Raw genomic sequence first — 21,096 nt, 5'->3', positions numbered from 1 at the left:
TGGGATATGTAGTCCATAGAAATTGAAAGAAAACATCAGAGAAGAAGCTGCAAAGTATGCAGGGACACTGTGATGGACAGAAGACAGGCAGCACTCACAGCATTAAAGGAGATTATTAAAGTAGGCTTATATTAGGTTGTCAAAATAACTATTGTTTGTATTGCTATTACAAGGTTGATGTGCTTTCCTCCCTGATGCTATCGCCTCAAAACCTCCACTTTCTGCCTTTATTTTTTTTTGGCGTGTTTATTACAGCCTGGACCCTCAGAAAGTGGGTTGGATGATGTGTGTACCATTGATGAGGTGTTAAGTGAAATGGGAAGCAAAAGGGTTAAGTTAAATTTAGGATGAAAAACAATAATTAATTGCAAACCGCGCTCCCTGTAAAGTGCAAGTGCAGATGACACACTCTAATGTAAACAAAGTAAATGTCGTATAAATGGTGTCAATAGTGATACTCATAGGTAAATATCACCTAAGTGAAAACAATGAATAATCAAACATCAAAATTAAAAATCAAAAACAAAACAAGTGAAATCAACAGTTCGAATTCAAAATACGTTCAAAAAATTAAATTCAAAAATTATATTCAAAAAAATTAAATTAAAAAAAGTGTTCAAATAATGCTGAAATCAGACTCCTGGATGAATCCTCCTGGGGTTCAGCAAGGCATCAGACAACAGTAATCCACCACCATCACCGGCCACACAGCCTACTCACCAGATTGTGGTGACTCCCATGACAGGAGTCAAAGAACGCTTCAAGAACAGCCAAGGAAGCTCCACACGATCACGGCTTTGTTCAGGTGCTGGAACTCAGGTAACTCAGGTAACACTGTAGCTGCTTAGATGCATGCAAACAAACTCCCGGATAGAGATGGGTCATTAAAGACCATTAGTGCCATGTATGGGGAAAAGATGAATGAACTCCCATTGTGAAGTATGTCAAAATTTATATCAAAATGTATTGGACAGGCCAAAAACAAGCTAAAAACCACATCACCCACGTGTGGGTTTGTGCAGATAAATAAACAAACTACGTTGCGAACGGAAATGGCGTGTCACGTTCGGTACGTTTGACCGGTTTCGTCAGTGCGTTCTGACATCTGACTCTAATCCCACATTAGAGTGTGTCATCTGCACTTGCACTTTACAGGGAGCGCGGTTTGCAATTACCGTATTTATCGGCGTATAACACGCACAGGCGTATAACACGCATATTCATTTTAAGAGGGGAGTTTTAGGAAAAAAACTTAAATTTCAAATAAGGAGCTTTGAAGCAAAATAAGGGTCAGTGCCCATCTGCAGCCTCACTATTTCCATCAATGCAGCCTCATCAGTCCACATCAATGCAGCCTCACCATTGCCATCAATGCAGCAGCCTCACCATTGACATCAGTGCAGCCTGATCAATGTCAATCTGCAGCCTAGAGAGGACAGGGAGGGGGGCAGGATGAGCGCCAACAGATTACATACAGTGAGAATCTCCTATGATAGACAGAACAGTGGTCCAATGGCGGCCCAGGAGAAGGGACTTCTTATTACAGAGGCCGCCAAGTAAACAGGAGATTCTCACTGTATGTAATCTGACAGCGCTCGTCCCGCCCCCCTCCCTGTCCCCTCCGAGGCAGCTAAAATTGAAGTATTGGCGTATAACACGCACACGCTATTTGCACCCGATTTTCATGGTGAAAAAGTGAGTGTTATACGCCAATAAATACAGTAATTATTGTTTTTCATTTTTCATCACCATTATAACGTGCTGCTCCTTAATCTATACTAGTTTAACCAGCTTTCATTTGCGCAGGTTGGTAGTTTTTACTATCTATTATAAATAGGTTAAATTTAGGGATCATGATAATACTGGATGCTAGACCCGAGCACTGTCACATAGGAGGAGGTCACATGTCCCGCCATGCCAGGAAGTACTGGATATTGTCACTGGTTCTGACGGAGGAAGGAGTGGTAGGGGTCCACTGGCAAGGTGAGTAAGAGTGGGTAAGGGTGGAACCTTTGCAAAGATATTTGCTGGCCTCAAATAAGTCAAAGCCAATGTGAAGGGTGTAAACCTTGCAGTGTACCCTGGCACTGAAATTTTGTATGCTTTAGGGGAAGGCTATTTTAAATTTGTTTCTTATCCTGAAAGTTGTAGGGTCCAGGTGGTGAGGGGGTATTTGATGGGGTAAGCATAATGGTAAAATTAAGTTTAGGGGTCATGCCATGTATGGCAGCAAGTTCTTTTTTTTTACTTTTTCTGAGGCTCTAAACACAATGGGGGGGATTTACCAATACTGCTGCACACAGAATGTGGTGCAGCTATGCATAGTAACCAATCACATTATAGGTTTTATTGTCAAAGCTTAATTGAACAAACTAAAGTTAGACACTGATTGGTTACTATGCTGCTGCAGATCCTGTGGGCACCAGTTTTAGTAAATAGCCCCCCCACACACACACACACACACACATTGTATGCAAAATTCTTGACACTGAAACCTAATGTACCAATAAGCTGTGTATCCACTCTAGAGTTGTGATTGAATTGTACCTTTAGCCATGTAAACTATAGGCAGTGGCTGGATAGCTGTGATAACTGTAGTATTTTTTATTTTTTTTGGATAAATAGATACATGGAAAGAAATGCTCTCTTTTATTACAGACTCTAAACTAAGAACTGCTTTTATTTTGTAGCCAATCATATTCAGATTGTCAGAGGTCCATCTGTTATTTTCCAGTGTGAATTTGAATCTAGCAGCTGTTGCTGCAGACAGTTTTATGGGACGCTCAAACTAACTGTAAAAAGAACTGTCTGTGTTTCCCTAAATGACGCAATAAGATTCAGAGCGATAGCTCTTTTGCAGTGCAGGTTGTCACTTTAGATGCTGATAAACTATGTCTAATGCAGCATTCACATAGGTGTATTTTTGTTTCTGTTACAACACTAAGAAGCTAATAAACCAAATAATCATTTTTTCCCACTTTAAAAAATGTGTATGAGGCCTAAAGTAAAAAAAAGGTAAACTTCAAGCAAACAGCTAAATGCATAACTAAAGTACACATATATATATATATATATATATATATATATATATATATATATATATGTGATCTGTTTCATCTCGTGATTCAAGCACACCTACCAGACACAGCCAAGCCATCACCTCTCTGCAGGCTAACATGCAAGCAATACAGTCTGATTAGAGACCTGACCCAGCCTGTAACTGGACAGCAAAGCAGTACTAGCACACTATGCTCTCTCCTCCTGTAAGCATGCTCAGATTTTTAGACCAAAAACACTGGGGTTAACTTACTAAAACTGGAGAGTGCAAAAACAGCTTCTAACTTCAGCTTGTTTAGTTAAGCATTAACAAAAAAAAAAACCTGGAAGCTGATTGGTTTCTATGCAGAGCTGCACCAGATTTTGTACTCTCCAGTTTTAGTAAATCAACCCCACTATGTCAAGTAATTACACCTTAATTAGTTGAAGTGTTGATCTCTCCCTCCAAGTGTGATGCTGTGCAGGAGATTAGAGGAGGCTAATATCAAGAATGATTCAGGTACTTATGTAAAAATACTTTTACATTTTTTTAATACATAGCTGAATTAAATGGTGTTTTTTAACATCTGCGTACAGGTCAACTTTAACAATCGCTACATTTTTTTTTTCACAATCTCTATAAGAGGCACAAATCAGTGAAGAATCACACAGAAATACTCCAAAACATATGTTAAACATATTTTGTGACCTATTAAATAAGGCATACTGGGCTACTTGTAAGCCCCCCAGGCTAGCTTAAACTATAGCCCTATATATAAGCAACCTTGTCAGCCAACCATTAATGATACTTCTTTTATACAGCTGTCACTTCAATTGTATTGTCCATCCATTGTTGGCCATTGAGGCTCAATAAGAAACGCTTAAGGAAAAACTGTGCATTCAGCACATTCATAGTAAGATATATATTTTACCGCCTGTATTTAAGGGGTACAATCATAGATAATCAACTGGCTGGATAACAATTTGGTATTTAAAGGAAAATACCAACATAAAGTTTTATCTGGGGAGAGTGTGCAGAGTTGGGTGTCTGATGTGCCACTGTGGCCCTAATCCATCATTTTGTAAACTAAATGCACTGATCTAAATTCAGAATCCTTGTGCTGCACTTTGACCTATGCACACTTTATATGTGATGACTGTCAGTATGACAAGTATACAGACATCAGGCTACAGCAGGACTTGAACTACCGTACATTAGAAGACCAGGAGCACAAAGGAGTGTGGCATTACCACCTACTATCCCTCCATAAATAACATATTTCTGGAATACTATCTTAGGATTTTGACAAATTTTTAAGAGGATCTTCACTGTATCTGAGCACCACAAACCAAAAACACTATTTAATTCATTTTTAATATTCAAAGCAAAGTTCACCATCCATCCATGTCTCTATGCTTTATTTTGTTGAGAAATTACTTTGAAAAATACCCCCTAGCATTTCTGGCCATAACCATCTTTAGTAAGGGCAAATAATTAATGTAGCAATTCCTTCCTGGAATCCATCTGGCCTTAGCTCAAAAATGTGTGCAGGTGAGTGTGCTTAGCTGAGAAAACCCCTACTCCTCTCCTCCCCTCCTGAAGATTCCTGGGATGTATGACATCATTTGCCAAGGCAAGAAACCAGGAAGTAACTGTAGAAATGGAGAAAAAAAAAAGTTTAAAACCAGCAAATATGCTATACTTTCCTATCTATTTACTAAAGCTAGCAGAATGAGGATTAAAAACAATCAATCAATGGTGATTGGGAGAGTGAAGTTCCACTTTAAATACTTATATTACTTACATTTGTCTAGTGAAGAAATGCTGTTTAGTCAAATTCAAAAGCATAATGCCCTGTACACACGGTCGGATTTTCAGACGGAAAATGTGTGATAGGACCTTGTTGTCGGAAATTCCGATCGTGTGTGGGCTCCATCACACATTTTCCATTGGATTTTCCGACACACAAACTTTGAGAGCAGGCTATAACATTTTCCGACAACAAAATCCGTTGTGGGAATTTCCGATCGTGTGTACACAAATCCGACGCACAAAGTGCCAAGCATGCTCAGAATAAATAAAGAGACAAAAGCTATTGGCTACTGCCCCGTTTATAGTCCCGACGTACGTGTTTTACGTCACCGCGTTCAGAATGATCGGATTTTCCGACAACTTTATGTGACCGTGTGTATGTAAGACAAGTTTGAGCCAACATCCGTCTGAAAAAATCCTAGGATTTTGTTGTCGGAATGTCCGATCAATGTCCGACCGTGTGTACGGGGCATAATTCTGTAAAACATGGTGCTAAATTCAAAGAATATAACTACAGTATTGATATTTACAGGTAAATAGTTACAATTTCTAAAGTCATTCAACCAGTGAATCTGCATGTACTTTTGTTGTGTTGGGCCAAAAACGATCATTCTTTTACAGTGAGCAGTAGTAAAATGCCATATTATGGAGCTGGGGAACCCGAGAAATACATATGTCTTCGTAACAAGATACAATGTAACAATACATGGGAACACTAGAGAGAATTAGCAAATAAATGTAACCATTTGTCCATTCTAATTGAGGAGATCACTGATCATATCACCATCACACTCCTATCAGGGAAAAGCCTGGGTGCTGCAGAAACAATCAGTTGGTTAATAGCCAACGGGTATCAAAATAGAGTGATAACGGGGTCCTGCGTGGTCCTATGATGTTGTATTAGTACTTACTGTCATATGATCACTTTAGTAAAGATTATATGATATGGATCAATGATGTCCTGGGACAAGAAGTGAGGTGACATCTCCCCAGTTGAATCATGCACAGCAATAAAACCTTGACAGAAGTATTTGCTCTCCCTCAGCACATCCCCCCAAAAATGGCTTAGGCTGGCATTGTGCTTAACTCCATGTTTGTATTCCTACCTTTTGTTATTCTGAAGAAATCCCTGTGTGTTTGTCTGTGCCCTGTGGCCTGTATGTGGTAAGTGAATCTAATGGGAGTGGTTTCATAGTTATCAATCAGTTTCTGCACCTGCAGGGCTCTAATGAGGAAAACTGTTGGATCTACACTCCTTTAGATGTGATTCCTATTGGGAATATCTCACCAAACATTAAGTTTTTGTTGCAGGGGATGCCTGAAATCTGACTTGTATCTTAGTGAAGACTTCTGGGAAAATCAGTGAGCCAATCACACAAGCAGGAAATTATGTTTCTGTGGGGAATTCACTAGACCTCATGCTAGAGTGCATGAGGTCTTGTGAGAAGCGGAGAGGGCCTATAGTTCTACTTTAATGCAGCAGAACAGACACATCATGCTTACTTCCCTTTGACATCGGAAGATGTGGAGCAATGTCATCACCACAGAACTGCCAGAAACCAGTGGGACCCGAGTACACCCATCTACTGTCTGGTGAAGTCTGGTAAGAAGTGGTCTTCATGGAAGAATTGTGGCCATCCATCATAGAAACAAGGCTAAACGACTCAACTATACACAAAAACATAGGAACTGGGGTGCAGAAAAATGGCAGCAAGTGATCTGGACTGATGAGTCAAAATGTGAAATATTTGGTTGTAGCAGGAGGCAGTTTGTTCGTCGAAGGGCTGGAGAGTGGTACAAAAATGAGTGTCTGCAGGAAACAGTGAAGCATGGTAGAGGTTCCTTGCAAGTTTTGGGCTGCATTTCTAAAAATGAAGTTGGAGATTTGGTCAGGATCAGTGGTGTCCTCAATGCTAAGAAATACAGGCAGATACTTATGCATCATGCCATACCATCAAGGAGGCATGTGATTGGCCCCAAATTTATTCTGTAGCAGGATAACGACCCCAAACATATAGTCAATGTCACTAAGAACTATCTTCAGCATAAAAAAGAACAAGGAATCCTGGAAGTGATGGTTTGGCCCCCACAGAGCCTTGATCTCAACATCAAGGAGCCTGTCTGGGATTACACGAAGAGACAGAAGGGTTTGACTCAGCCTACTTTCACAGAAGATCTGTGGTTAGTTCTTCAAGATGTTTGGAACAGCCATGCCAAATTCCTTTAAAAACCATGTGCAAGTGTACCTAGAAGAATTGACGCTGTTTTGAAAGCAAAGGGTGTCCACACCAAATATCTAATAGATTTGGGTTACTCTTCTGTTCATTTATTTTCCATTTTGTTAATTGATAAAAAATAAACTATTAATGCTTCTATTTCTGAAAGCATTGTTAATTTAGAGCATTTTTTCACAACTGCCTATAACCTTTGTCCAGTAGTGTAGGTGACATGAATGTTTCTGCTAGGCCAGCCTTAGAGCTGATATTGTATGATCTGTGTGAAGAACTGTATCCTATATTGCCAGACATTTACATTATTTAGCAGTGCTCGTGTTTAGTGGAAAAGCTGATTTAACAGGTATACTTTTCAAAGTGACTGCTGAGAAAGCAAATATAGGCTCAGATTGGAAGAGCATGCATGGCTGCTCCTAAATGTCATGCTTTCACAGGTTAATGTATAAAGCAGGGAGCACCGAATCTCCTTCGAAATCATGACTAATTTACTTGTAAAATGATCCGGATGGAAGAACATTATGGACTATCCAATTATTAAATTCCATTTATTTTCAAAAGTTAAAAAAATGACATTCTTTAACAATTACATGCTAAGTAAATCAAAATTTGCTACTGCCATTTCCAGATAATCTCCAAGTGTGTGAAAGCCAGGCTGAATGCTTCTCCATTAAATCTAGGCTTACACATAAGAATAGGAACAGATAATATTGGAGGATGGTCACTACAGTAGAAGGTAACACTATGAACTCTTTGTAACCTTTATGAAAAAAAAAAATGGGTTACAGAAGACTGCTGAGCAATCTGACATGATGTGCTACCTCTGATCCATGGAACTGTACTTATAGTATGTATGTGACAGTGTGAGGGAGATTTACTAAAACCGGAGCACACAAAATCTGGTGCACCTGAGCATAGTAACCAACCAGCTTCTACCTTCCACTTGTTCAATTAACCTTTGATAAGCTGGAAGCTGGTTGGTTACCATGCAGAGCTTCACCAGATCCTGTGTGCTCCAGTTTTAGTAAATCTCCCCCTATAGGCAGTTGGCAGCTGGTGTTTAAATTTTTTTTTTTTTTTGGGGGGGGGGGGTTGCACAAACAAACTGAAAAATTCTGAAAAATACTGAAACAAAAACATTAATTGCAGCCTCACTGTGCCCATCATATGCAGCCACCTGTGCCCATAATATGCAGCCAACTGTGCCCATCACATGCAGACTCTGTGCCCAGCAAATGCAGCCACTCTGCCCATCATATGCAGCCAACTGTGCCCATAATATGCAGCCAACAGTGTCCATCATATGCAGGGTCTTGTGCCCATCATATGCAGCCACTTGTGCCCATTATATGCAGCCACTTGTGCCCATCATATGCAGCTACTGTGCCCATCATATGCAGCCACTGTGCCCATCATATGCAGCCACCTGTGCCCATCATATGAAGCCACTGTGCCCATCATATGCAAACTCTGTGCCCATCACATGCAGCCAACTGTGCCCATCATATGCAGCCTTTGTGTCTCACTGCCCGCTGTCTGCCCAGCACTTACCCCATTGCAGTGGTGGGTCAGGCAGTGGGACAGGTGGCGAGCTGTGGGACGGTAGCATGGCGATGGCTCCTGTGTGTCCTCTGACTCCCTTGGTGTGTCTTCTTCCTGTATTCCTTGGCACCAATGAGAGCGCCTGTGCCTTCAGCCAATCAGGTGCCCGGTATTACATCCAGGCCTCCTGATTGGCTGAGAGCCGGTTCTGTGTTAGCAAACTAAATATTAATTTGCTTTGCTAACACACCTGGGTGCAATGTGAGCGCAATGGATTGCGCTTGCAGGTCACCTTTTTTTGACGCATATTAGAGCCTATGGCTCTAATCAGGTGCTTCAAACCCCCCCCCCGCCGCTATAATTCATACACCCAGCACCCGAAAAGGGGCCAGACTCCTGAATAGAGGGTGTCTACAGCGGCCGTGGATAGATTCATGCAATGCGATGGGCTGGACACTACAATTGTGCATCCCTGTATATAGTGTGTACTGCGCAATCCAAAATAAACCCAAGTAATGAACTCGCAGCAGCAACTTATTCTGTGAGACACACACAGTAAAATTCAATATTCTAAAGTAAAGTTGCGCTAAATTGTGACATATAATTGCAGACAGCAATACTGCAAACAAAAAAAGTCCATAGAGTGATGTAAGAAACAGTCCCACGGTGCACTACTAATCACCAGAATAGAGTGTGAATTCCAAAGGAAAAACCTCTACCTTATAAATTTGCCGCTTACCAGCTCTTTTGATCTTCTATTACAGAAGGTCTATCCCGCTTGTGGCTATTTTACCCAGCCAAGGCCTTCAATCCTCCAGTGGAACTAAGTTTGAAGGCCCCCGCCGCTCAAAGGAGGACCCAGTCAGATGAAGTTCCAAAAAGAAGAGATAAGGCTTCCGTAATGTAAAATCTCCAACATGAAGTTTATTATAAAAAATATTTGCACTTACAAAAAATTGGTTAAAACATACGTTAAACCAGCCGGTCGCCTCTCATGTGGCAGCCCGGGACCTGCGCAAATGCGGTGACAACAGCACGAATTGTGCAACCCTAGCAGCTCCTCCGGGTTGTTGGAACTGCACGCATGCGCAGCGGGCTCTTTCTCTTTCTAGCCAAGCTCAGCCACTGCAGCTAGAGATCGAGATGAACGGCCTTGAGAATTTTCTGGGGGTGCACAATTGTAGTGTTCTACAAATGGCAGGATTGATGGAGATCGAGGGGCCAGTGGTTTTTGCAGAGAAATACTCCCACAGCTACATGTGTATTGGGGGCAGGTGCAGCATTTGAAAAAGGAGTGCTGGTATGTGGCTTTTTGGGAAATGTTACTGAAGTTGAACGTACATTTTAAAAGAGAAGTTTGGGATCCAATGCTGTATCCGTCCCTCGCCAGCTCTAAGGCTGAGAACTGAGCAATCATTTGGAGGAATTGTGCCCCATCTTTGGTGTCATTGGGAGGAACTCTACCCCTTCATTGGTGTCAGTGGGGGGGAATTATGCCCCATTGTTGATATTAATAACTATCAAAATAGTGCCCCAAGGGCCGGATAAAAGCAGGCAAAGGGCCGCATCTGGCCCCCAGGCCGCAATTTGGAGACCACTGTTCCAGGGAGTTCAGTGAAGAGAGCTGAGAGATGATTGGAGGGAAGGGAACAACCCCCTTCACACAGCACACAGGAACAAAGCTAAGGCTGTCAATCACAGGCTAGAGCTCCCTTCCCTGTCACCTTTTTACCTCTTCAGGAAAACTTGTCAGAAGTGACTCATACTGATAGCAGAGGAGCGAAGCACCAGATAGAAATGACACTTAGTGCTTTTAATTGAGACAAGTACACTCTATAGAGACATATGCTTTGTTCATATTTCATGTCTGAGGTTTTCAAACACTTTAATAAAGACCAGCTACAGTAACCAATCAGGTATCAGCTCTTAGTTGCAGCTAAAATCTAATTAGTTGATGTGGTTATTTCCCTTTGCACTCTGTTATTAAATGAAGCCCAAAGTGTTTCTCCTCAAAGAAACATTGTACAATCATTTCTATATTCCCAGAGATCAGGCTTAGCACTTTCAGCCACAAAGCACCCCTCCCTGACAACAGAAAATTACTTACAGCAGTGGAGACATCAAATGAATGATTCCCCATGGAAAATAAGATCAATGTACAAATGGTGTAAAGTAGTTACATCATAGCTCACGTAAGGTACCCTGAAAGAGTTTTCAGGCCCTAAAATGAAACATAGCATGGCACATAATGGTTTTTAATTCACCCCACCATCATCACATGACTATACTGTTCAACTGTAGGTGACTTATGAACCTAAAAAAAAGGATATATTTTAGAGCAGCCATTCTCAACTAGAGAACCTTGAGCTATGCCTGGTTGACCTCCCCTCTGATGGTGCCTGCATAGTTCCAGAGCTAACTCCACTTGGTACAACCAGCACCATGGTGCCAATGATCTTTTTGGCCTGGTTTACAAAGGCGTACTACAGCGTACACCCATTCGAGGGCTGTGTTTGCCCTTTCCTACTACAAGGGATCATTTTTCATGTGCCCAAAATTGGGCTTTAAAGTAAAAGCTATCAAAGCTATTTAAAAAATAATATTTCAGTATTTAAAAATAAAGCATGATTTGACAACACATAATGGTATGGAGAATAACAAAGCAGAAATGACAACAAATAAAGGGAACACATGGCTTGCTGACATTTGGCAGGCACATCGTATAATCGAAGTGTGACATCCCTAGTTCCTTCTTGACGTAGAGCAGGGGTTTCCAGACCTTCTACACAAAGGACCAGTTTACTGTCCTTCAGGCTTTAGAGGGACCAGACTGTGCCCAGTGGGCACAGACAATGCTACATCATTGGTTTTATTGGGAGGACTAGCGCCCCATCGATGGTGTCAGTAGGGGGAAGAGTGTCCCATTGTTTGTGTCAGTGGAAGGAATAGTGCCCCATCAATGGTGTCATTAGGAGGAAGAGAGCCCCATTGTTTGTGTCGGTGGAAGGAATAGTGCCTTATCGATGGTGTCAGTAGGAGGAAGAGAGCCCCGTTGTTTGTGTCAGTGGAAGGAATAGTGCCCTATCAATGGTGTCAGTAGGAGGAAGAGTGCCCCGTAAATGGTGTCAGTAGGAGGAAGAGTGCCCCATCGATGGTGTCAGTGGAAAGAATAGTACCCCATCGATGGTGTCAGTGGGAGGAATAGTGCCCCACCAATGGTGTCAGTGGGAGGAATAATGCCCCATCCGTGGTGTCAGTGGGAGGAATAGTGTCCCATCTGTGGTGTCAGTGGAAGGAATAGTGTCCCATGGGTGGTGTCAGTGGGAGGAATGGTGCCCTATTTATAATGTCAGCAGGAGGAAAAGTATCCCATCGATGGTGTCAGTGGAAGGAATAGTACCCCATCGATGGTGTCAGTGGGGGGAATAGTGCCCCATCTGTGGTGTCAGTGGGAGGAACAGTGTCCCATGGGTGGTGTCAGTGGGAGGAATGGTGCCCCATCTATGATGTCAGCAGGAGGAAAAATACCCCATCGATGGTGTCAGTGGGAGGAATAGTGCCCCATCGGTGGTGTCAGTGAAAGGAGTGATGCCCTATGAATGGTGTCAGTGGGAGGAATGGTGTCCCATCGATGGTCTCAGCTGGTGGAATAGTACGTGCACAAAGGGGGTGTCTGGGCACACCCTTATCACCCTGTGAGACGCAGATTCCCCCTGCTAAACACCCCTACCACTGAGGCAGCTGAGGCTACAGAGCAAGGAACTGGGGAATCTGTCCTCAGTCCCTTTCTCTGCTATTTCACCAAAGCCCCTTAATGGAGCTCGTAACAAATTGTAAAAATTAAATAAAAAATAATAAAATTGTAATAAATAATAACAAAATAAAATGATAAAAACAAAAACTATGGACACCAATTTAATCTCTACTGACACCATCCACTGCTCTACTGCTCATGTGTGTTTGAGCTTTGGGGTTAACACCCTAATGCAGTGGCTCTCAACTCCAGTCCTCAGGACCCACCAACAGGCCAGATTTTAAGTATTATCTTGGGGAGATGCAGACTAGAATACTGTAATCACTGAGCAGCAAATGATATCTCCTGTGATGTATTTCAGTTATCTTGCAAACCTGGACTGTTAGTGGGTCCTGAGGACAGGAGTTGAGAACCACTGCCCTAATGCAATATGCTGCACACATCTATGACCCCAAGGGCCAGAGAAAGGCAAGCAAAGGGTCACATCCGGCCCCCGGGCCATAGTTTGGATACCACAGACAGAATATAAGACATTCAAGGGGCACAATCAGCCACTATAGCAGACTGATCTCACATTCTATAGTGTGTACACAATGAAAATTGGATTTAAACGAAGACATTTGGTATGAGGTGATGATAACATGAGGTAAAGTTTATCTTGTGGCAGCAGGAGGCAGCTGATATGAGTGTCACATCATGTTGAGAGCTCATTTCAAGGGTCAAGAGAACGTTCTATATCTGCCTTCTTTATTGTAGACATTTGGTTCCTCCCCTGCAATGTTCTACTATTACTACTCCCTCCTAGTAGCTCCTGCTATGACACTAATTACACAGCCAAAGGAAACCTAATGTCTTTTACACCTGCTTCCCCACAGTGGGTGTTTCTCATTCACTTTCCATGTCTTGCTCAAAACTTTGCATGTTTTTGCCAAAATAGAAAAAAAAGACAGAAATGTGGCCGGTCAGTTGGAGGCTTTCCATGGAAGAATCTCCAGCTGTCAGCCAGCAGGTGTAAACACAAAGTCCAGTCAGCTCATCCAGCGTATACAGAACGATTGTCCGTTTACTTGTTATGCCTAAATAAAGTTACACAGATTTACCATTTGCTATAAGCTACCCATACACATGGGCCCGTGTGATTTTTTTTCGTAAGTCTTGCAACTTCGCCTATAGTGCCTGGTACCTGTCCAATTTTTCCTAGTCTGTTTTTGAAAATGCTTCTTTTGGTGCGACCTGGTGCAATTTTGGCCCCTTCAAATTGCATCAAAAATGAATGTATATGCATTTTATTGTGTTTTTGATGCGTCTTTTGGAATAAAAACACCCCCCCCCCCTCCCCCAGCAGCTTCTACTCTACATAGGCTGCAGAGAGGATAGAGAGACAAGGCTGCAGAATGCTAAATATCGAGGCCTTTATCCACCGCCTGGTCAGAGGGAGGCCATTGATGTATGATCCCATCCACCACCAACGCAAAGATCACAACAAGCGTCATATGGCATTGGAGGGAATTGCCCATGAACTGTTTGAGGATTGAGATGTTTTATCCCCTTCTTCATTTTAAATGAAGGTGGTAACTGCTACGCCTGCCATAAACATTGACACAGCGGCCATGACACAAGACTGCAGTGAAACTACATAGGTAAAAACAAACAGAGGAAGCAGGAAGCTCAAAGGACAATAATGCCTAATGATGTCACAGGAAATATTGCTTGGCATTGGCCAAAACACAAACGATAAAAATTTGTGAAAACGCACAAAAAAATGCATGAAAAAATGGGCCGATTGTTTTTTCTTTTTTGGAGTGAGGTTTCGTGAAAGATTTTTTAGTTGGCTTACAAATTAACAGAATGGCAGTCACATGCTTATTTCTGAAGTATCAATAGAAAATTTTGATGAACCGGATAAACAAATCTAAACCTCCTCATTGATATTTGCCCAACACTGGTACCCTGAGACTTTTAATCCTCATGCTGTTTTAATATACCATTATAAAATGATTGTGGGAAAATTAGATGCCAGTTATTGGTAGCCTAAAGCAGCCAATAGAGGCCCCATCTGACTGCCCTTAAGCAACGTATTTGAATGCCTGGCCCTACCAAATGTTTTGTGTATATGCCTGTGGAGATGAATGTGGAGGTAGGTACAGGAATTCTACAGGCAGACCCAACACTACTTACTTACTTACTTACACAACGCTTACTTTGGGGAAAACAATGGTGATCAGACCATGTTTTCTAATCTGTTTGATCATTTTCTCAGCAGCTCAAAATGACAGACAACAATGACTTGATGCCTACATGTACTTCAAAAGGTACTTCAGTTTACCACCCACCAAAAATTCAGAATAGGAAATGAAGAAATCCTGGACCGCAGCACTCTGAAGAAAGACATCTTTATTTGTAAATCGTTAAAATCCAACAAAAGCCATCTCACAGGAACAGTGTGTAGCAGTAGCTAACGCGTTTCACATCAATAGATGCTTACTTAGCTACTGTATGAGTTTTTTTTTTTTTTAAGTGCACTTGTAAGACCGCTGCGCAAATACGGTGTGACAGAAAGTATTGCAACAACCGCCATTTTATTCTCTAGGGTGTTAGAAAAAAATGTATACTGTTTGGGGGTTCTAAGTAGTTTTCTAGCAAAAAAACCCTGTTTTTAACTTGTAAACAACAAATCTCAGAAAGAGGCTCGGTCCTTAAGTGGTTAAGGGACCCATTCACGCCATATGCATTTGGTTGCTATGGGCAGTATTGACCAATGCAGTCCCAACACATAAACAAAGTAATTTGCCTTATGTTACTGTTTCAGTTTACACCAATGTGCTGCATTGTTGTGCACTGAAAAAAGTCAGACTGGATGCAATTTTATGCAGTGAAGCACTATACTGCATTACAACACAATAAAGTGCATAAAGTTGAATGAAATGTAATTTTATGACATTTCAATAAAGTTAACAAAATGGTAAACAGTGCAATGACTTGTAACAAAGCATTGCAATGCCCCCACACAATGCACACAAGTGGGTGTAAGTTATACACAGCATAACACCAGCTGATGTGAATGGCTCCTAAATGAATCTGCCATTGTTGATGTCTTATTCTAAAAATACTATTTGCCTGGCTGTGGTGCTGACCTTCCTGCTTCAATTCTCTGAGTCATGTAGATAAAGACTTCTGACTTTTCTATGACTTTCCCAATCGGTACACTTGTTCTGGCTTAGAGACTCAGAAGCCAGAGGATCAGCATAAGAGCCAAGTAACTAACAATAAACTCTTAAAGGAAAAGTACAGCCAAAGCTCATTTGGCTTTACTTCTTCCATGGATCACAGGAGTGCAGTCCGTTCTGCACTCCTGTGACCCGTTTACAGCAGACAGCGGGCTGAAGTCTGCTGTCGGCCGACATCACAGAGCTGGTCAAGGCTCGGGAAAGATTGAACCACCCACATGTCTGGACCGGCACCACGAGCTGCTGAGAGCCTGAGGCGGGCGTTCCCGCCCCCGTCCCCCCCCCCACAGCCCAGCGCGGGGGAGCAGAGCAGAGAGCTCTGAGAACTGAGTGATCGGTGGTGTTTGAGCTGGGTTCTCAGTGTTAGAGCCGGCGGAGGACAGATGCATTGGACTGATGCTGCATCAAGCTACAGTTGGTAATTATGATTCTAAAAAAAAAAAAAACATTCCGATTTAAGCCGGCCATAGTCGGTGTGACTTTCTTGCAATCAAGAGCTGCAGGAAGGAAAATTACTCAATTCCCCCATCTACACTGATTGTTGAATGCCTCCCGCAAAGCTATTGATTATTGCAAGTGGTTATAGCCGCTGACAATAATCCCATGAAAAATCCGACACGATGGTTGTACTCAAGTCAATCAGCCTGCCCGTGCATGGTTCGAATCTTGGTCCCTGCTAAACCGGTCGAGATTCGAACCATCTATGACCAGCTTTAGGGTCACCATACACAAGAAGATCTCAGGGAGTCTCGAGGAGTGTAAGAGGACACAGGGCCACACAGTGAGATTGGAGAAGTTTACTCAGGGTGATTTTCACTGTCAGGGTAATAAGGATGTGGAACTCTCTTCCACAATTGGTGGTGTCAGCAGGGAGTATAGATATTTTTAAGAGACTCTTGGACATCCATCTTAAAGAACACAGCATACAGGGATTTGGGAAATGATTATCGACACTGACACTCACAGCTTGAACTGGATGGACTATTGTCTTTATTTGACCTTACCTACTATGTAACTATGAGATTGTGCAATCAGATCCTTTAGTCCCCATGCACATCTGGGAACAAGCGTTCCTGCTCACGATTTTTTAAGTGCAATTTACATGCGTTTCTGCGCATAAGGTAGTCAATTCACTTCAATGGGGCTGCCCTATGTGCATTTATTGCCCAAAAGAAGCTCCTGCTCCTTTCTGAGCAATGATGTTCACGCAATTTTTAAAGGTACATTTGCCACGATTTCCACGCGATTCTGTCGTACGACAATTACAGCAAAATCGCACTGTGCTTGGGGTGCCATTAAGAATGATGGCACCCAGTTGCGCATTGCACGTTTAACTATGATTTTAAAGCAATTTGTGAACAAAGCCTTAGTGATCCCACCAATATTTTGTTATTATGTTATATTATTGTCATAGTTTACAATTGTCTTGCATACGCTGCGCATGTACTTTAGGTGGAGAAAAATCGTTAAATATTTACTCATTTCTAAGCAACCAGTCAGAAGTCCTTTTCTATCAGCAGTTTACCGCTTACTGATTAATATATTTTTTTTTTGTGTGTGTGAGTAAACAGCAATGTCTGTAAATATAGAGAATAATTATAAAAGAGGCAAATAATCAAAAGAGGGCAAAACCCATCCAAAGTACAGTAAAAGCTGATCATTGCACCTCTCCCAGCAGGGATCTGGATCTTACAGAATATTCATTTCACCAATGTTAATTTGTATCGACTACTCACAAAACTCACATTCAAATGGTTGTCTTCTCTTCTTACATACCAATCTACTTCCAATGATGTCTGCATGCAAGGAGCACAATCCGATCTTTGATGATCACAGCACAGAGGAGCCACAAAAGTAAACCAGCCACACAAAAGAAGCTCTTCACACAACAGTAACCAACGTTCATCCTTTCTGCTCTCAAAGTGGCGTTCCATCAGACTTTATGGGGGATTGTGTTATAAATATAGGTGCATTTTCCATGCGCCAAATCAACAATGCCGTTACACCGGTTCTGTGTGTTGTTGCACCAGCCACACCAAATCACTTTAAAGCTCAGCACACACGTGACAATCTGATTGTACAATCTCTTTTAGATCCTCTAACAACTATGTAGTACAAAGGTCTGGATACAAATGGACTGGCTACCTTAGGTAGGTCCCCATAGTACATCGTTTTGGTAAATCTAAAGTTGATTGTACAAAGACAGTACACTCAGGTTGTAAAGTGTAAATTGTCCCTAAAGAAGAAGAATCCAATTGTAAAGAATAATCTGTTTGTAAAGTGTGTGGACAGTTTAAGGGCTTATTCGCATTTGCTATCGCTGCCCCTCCACAGTGGATCACTTTTCAGAGGGTAGTTGACAGGCGTCTGAGAGATGATAATTCACCTCCTCACCACCTGTTTTAACCCTGAGAAATTTGCACCAGTTGCAGCGTGGCCCTATGCACTTGAATGGGTTGCGTTCGGTGGCGGTATTGTCCACCCAGTGAGACGTGGAGCAGAATTTTTTGCCACCGTATGTGTACAACCCTGTATGCCCCCCCACCCCCGTTGTAGCTTAAGGGGTGCAGATTCTACACCCCTTAAGCTGCAACGGGGGGGCCATACAAGGTTCTACACAAGCCACAGCAAAAATTCTGCTCCATGTCTCACTGGGTGGACAATACCGCCACCGAATGCAACAGTTCATTCGCCATTTTTACGCCCCCTCTGGTCATCTGTGCGAATGAGCCCTAAAAGTGATATGAGACAGTTCCTGTTAATGTCCGATAGCATGCGCCAAATGAAATAAGCACCTTTGCCAATGTTCGAAATAAAGAATTGTTATAAAATGTGCACCATTACCAGAGTTGTAAAATTAGCAAAGCAAGCAGGGGCGGACGGCGAGGAGGGAGAGGTCTGTGGACGGACAGTACACCGCTAGCAGGCAACAACTTTACAACACTTTAATAATTGAACACATAAAATGCTAAATAAGTGTGCATATGGAAATCAGAGCGTTTTTTCTCCCTGCGCCAATCTTTGTTAATCCCCCATTCTTATCTACAGCCCACCAATCTTTACATGGATGTGGGTTAAGAATTGTAGCTGAGTGAGCCAAGGGAGACTCATCTATCACATTCACACCAATCAATGCATCACATTAGCAGAAGAGGTATGTCAGCACATCAGTAATCATTACCAATAGAGGTAAGTGCCAATCATCCAGATAGAAGAGTGAATACAAGTCTATGGATCACTCCTAGAACTACAGCATCACAAGTTTCTGCAATCCACAATACACCCCAATCAGGTTTATTACTCTCTAATAAGAAGATTCTATGATCATAGGGCATGCACAATACAAGATCTCACTCCTGGATTTATCCCAGCCTGCTCAGGAAACTTTCTCCTACTTTCTATGAGTCTTACCTGGATGATTCTGATGACTCTCCTCCCTTCCTCTGGATCCTGAAGATCCCACAAAAGTTCTCAGAATTTTCATCAACTCTCAATCATAATAGTTTAGGCAATGCAATGCCTAGAGGAGGTAGGTGGGTCCTGTTGCTGGCTTGTCTCCTGCTGATCCTAGGCAGTGGCGATGTATTGTGCAGCCCTCCAGAGCTCAGCCTGGCTCAGTGTCTCCTCTGACTGCTGTCACTGCATCCCCCATTCACAGCTCAGAGTCTGCGGGAGGGGGCGGGGCCCTGCCATTGTCAGAGCTGGCTATGGGATCGCTTCTTCTTCCCCTATTGTCTGCCATTGGAGACTGCAAGCTTTGCTTGTTCTAGGATTTCTGGGCACTGACCACAAACTACTAGCCTGAAGTATAGCATAGCTTAACCACTTAAGCACTGGAAGAAGTTGCCCCCTTAATGACCAGGTCATTTTTTGCAATACGGCACTGCGTCTATTTAACTAACAATTGCGCAGTCGTGCGACATTGTACCCAAACAAAATCGACGTCTGTTTTTTCCCACAAATAGAGCTTTCTTTTGGTGGTATTTTGCGTTATAAACAAAAAAAGACCGGAAATTTTGAAAAAAGAAACAATTTTTTTTACTTTTTGCAATAATAATTATCCAAAAAACAAAAAAACTAATGTCTTCAAGGATTTAACCCCTTAATGACCAGGCCGTTTTTTGTATTGCGGCACTGCGTTATTTTAACGGACAATTGCGCGGTTATGCGACGTTGTACCCAAACAAAATTGACGTCCTTTTTTCCCCACAAATAGAGCTTTTTTGGTGGTATTTGATCACCTTTGCGGTTTTTATTTTGTGCACTAAAAACAAAAAAAGACCGCCAATTTTGAAAAGAAAAAACAATATTTTTTACTTTCTGCTATAATTCATATCCCAAAAAATATATATATAAAAAAACCGAATATGTATTCTTCTACATATGGGTGACTGGCTCTCTGCTCTGCCCCCCCCCGCTCACATCACTGAGTGGTTCGCTGAGAGGCTGAGCCAGTTTCTGATCCATATGGTCGTGATCTTGGCAGAGCCTGGACTGGCTCTGTGACATCAGCCGTCAGCGGGCTTCAGCCCACTGTCTGATGAAAACAGGTCACAGGAGTGCAGAATGAACTGAAACGAGCTTTGGCTGTACTTCTCTCTTAAATGTTTGCTAGATTACTGCACAGATCTGGAAGAAATACACAAAGCGCCACTGGAATAACTAGAAATTACCTTGCAATCTGCATGCAGATGACAATGCATCCTTAAAGTGGGGTTCCACCCAAAAAAACAAAAATACCTGAAAAATTCTAAAAAAAAAAAAACAAAAAAAATTTGGATATTTTTTTTTTTTTACTTACCTCTAAATGCCTGTTGCTAGGTGGTCCCTCGTAGTCTGCCTCTTCCTTTGCCTGGGCTGGTGACATCACTTCCCCCTCGGCATAGGAAGGGCTCGGCTCTGCTCCCTCCCTCCTGTCAATCATCTGGGACCCATTACAGGTCCCAGGTGATTGAGCGGCCAATCACTCGCGCATGCGCAGTGGGTGCCAGGCTGTGAAGCCACAGCCCGGCGCCCACAGTTGAAATGCCGGCGCCGATGAGCGGATGGGGGGGACGAGCGGGGCTTCAATCCCCCGCATCGCTGGACCCTGGGACAGGTAAGTGTCCAATTAAAAGTCAGCAGCTGCAATATTTGTAGCTGCTGACTTTTAATTTTTTTTTTTTTTTAATGGACCCCCTGGGTGGAACTCCTCTTTAAGGCCCGTACACACAATATGAAAATCGAAAGTAAATTTAATCCGACAAACAATCTGCCAGTTTTCGGATCGTTAGTATGGTGCCTTCGACAGCCGATTCTGATTTTTCATATGACAGCTGGATGTGCAGACTATAACATTTTAATTGTACGTGAACACAACTTCCAATTTTCTTTTAATTAGTACAGTTTTCATCCAAAAATCATAAGAGCAAGACTACGCATCAGAAACGAAAGAATACATACAAAACTATTTCTGTCGTACGAGAACTTCATACAAAACTATTTCCGTCGTAC

At 42.3% G+C, this 21,096-nt stretch overlaps 1 protein-coding gene across 2 annotated transcripts in view; it reads right to left on the bottom strand.

Annotated features, from left to right (window-relative positions):
* The window catches only part of MEGF10 (multiple EGF like domains 10), a 211,011-nt gene extending 191,746 nt beyond the window's left edge, over positions 1–19,265 (bottom strand). The window contains exon 1 of one of the 2 annotated variants that reach the window (XM_073624959.1): positions 19,015–19,265. The gene's annotated coding sequence lies outside the window, so the exon portion shown is untranslated. The remainder of the gene's footprint in view (positions 1–19,014) is intronic. The other variant, XM_073624949.1, reaches the window with a different exon arrangement.
* Between the last annotated feature and the right edge of the window lie 1,831 nt (positions 19,266–21,096).

The sequence above is a fragment of the Aquarana catesbeiana genome, linkage group LG01 (assembly GCF_042186555.1).
Source record: "Aquarana catesbeiana isolate 2022-GZ linkage group LG01, ASM4218655v1, whole genome shotgun sequence".
NCBI lineage: Eukaryota > Metazoa > Chordata > Amphibia > Anura > Ranidae > Aquarana > Aquarana catesbeiana.
This window is presented reverse-complemented; position numbering and strand designations above follow the sequence as displayed.